At 39.7% G+C, this 1,392-nt stretch overlaps 1 protein-coding gene across 1 annotated transcript in view; it reads right to left on the bottom strand.

Annotated features, from left to right (window-relative positions):
• Positions 1-988, bottom strand: part of LOC106811298 (tetratricopeptide repeat protein 38-like) — an 18,805-nt gene extending 17,817 nt beyond the window's left edge. Inside the window, exon 1 of the mRNA XM_014814869.1 lies at positions 585-988. The gene's annotated coding sequence lies outside the window, so the exon portion shown is untranslated. The remainder of the gene's footprint in view (positions 1-584) is intronic.
• Between the last annotated feature and the right edge of the window lie 404 nt (positions 989-1,392).

The raw sequence follows: 1,392 nt of genomic DNA, 5'->3' as shown, positions 1-1,392 counted from the left end.
TCCAACACTCGCTCTCTCCAACACTCGCTCTCCTCAACACTCGTTTTCTCCATTACTCGCTCTCTCCAAAACTCGCTCTCCCTTTCTTACACTGACCATCTCTATCACTCGCACCCTCCATCATTCATTTCTCTCGTTCTCTCCATCTGTCATTTTCTCTGGCTTTTGCCAACACTCGCTCTCTCCAAAACTCGCGCTCTATCTTACTCGTTCTCTATAAAACCTCGCTTCCTAACCAAAACACTCGCACACTTCCTCTCTTCATTCAGGTTACAAATATGTTAATAAATAAGAATTCCGAAATGTTTTTCGAGTTACAGTTACCGAAGCCAGAACCAAAAAAGATGACACATTGTTTACAATTTCCCTAATTGCTTATCTCAGATGATTAAATCTGTGGCATAAAATAAGTCTGCGCAAGCCAGACAAATAATAGCACACACTAGAATGAAATTTGGCAAATACGTTGCAACATATCTCATACAATACAATTCACATATTTAAAGAAAACACGCTGCAAAACAAATCTACATCATAGACAGGACGAAAGATATAGTTAATTAGAAAGAAAATGTAGATCTTACCTACTACTATGATGTGCGATCAACCCGGACACAACTTCCTATGCTCCCGCACTGGTCCAAACTGGCTCTGGTTGATTGTAAATAGCTCCCCTATTTATAACTCTTTCTGTGGTTAGAGATCAAGAAACAAAGAGGCTAGGGTTTACATAATGAAACTTTGGTGGTTGGTATGTTTGCGTCATCCGCTGTCCAATCAGTGATGACTGCTAGCCAGCGTCCAGCTTCCAGTTATATCGCTGTATAAATAGATTGTCCGGAGCCGCCAATTTACCCGGGTACAAGTATGCCTGCTTAACCTGCGAGCGCCAACAGTTGCTAAATCTAATGTCCACTAACCGGCTAGTATCTACTGATTTCGGTACCATATTGGTATAAACACAGGTGTTCCAAGCATCGAAGCACCAAGCACCAGGCGCACCAAGCATGCGAAGATAATTAATTTGTGTAGTATCGTGAATGGCCCTACGAACGATAATGACTCCTGGATCCGGGTTGCTAGCATTGATTATAATAATTTACTCCCATAAATGGCGGAATGGTATAGATCTATTACCGAGGATACTATTGATTAAAGAATATAATATATAATTATAGTTATCTATTTCAAGTATATGTTTTTTTTAAAGCTAGCACCCGACGAATTATCATTTGACTTGCAACATATTCTGAAAAGTGAAAACAAACAGTTCCTACCAAACTTCACATCTTAAAGCTGATTATAGTGTTTGAATGATTGTCGCTAATAAATGTTGGTATATTTTTAGCGGAAGTTGAGTATATGCATGGGGGTAGAATGTGCATGGCGGCT

Source organism: Priapulus caudatus, unplaced genomic scaffold (genome assembly GCF_000485595.1).
Source record: "Priapulus caudatus unplaced genomic scaffold, Priapulus_caudatus-5.0.1 Scaffold526, whole genome shotgun sequence".
Taxonomy (NCBI): Eukaryota; Metazoa; Priapulida; class Priapulimorpha; order Priapulimorphida; family Priapulidae; genus Priapulus; species Priapulus caudatus.
This window is presented reverse-complemented; position numbering and strand designations above follow the sequence as displayed.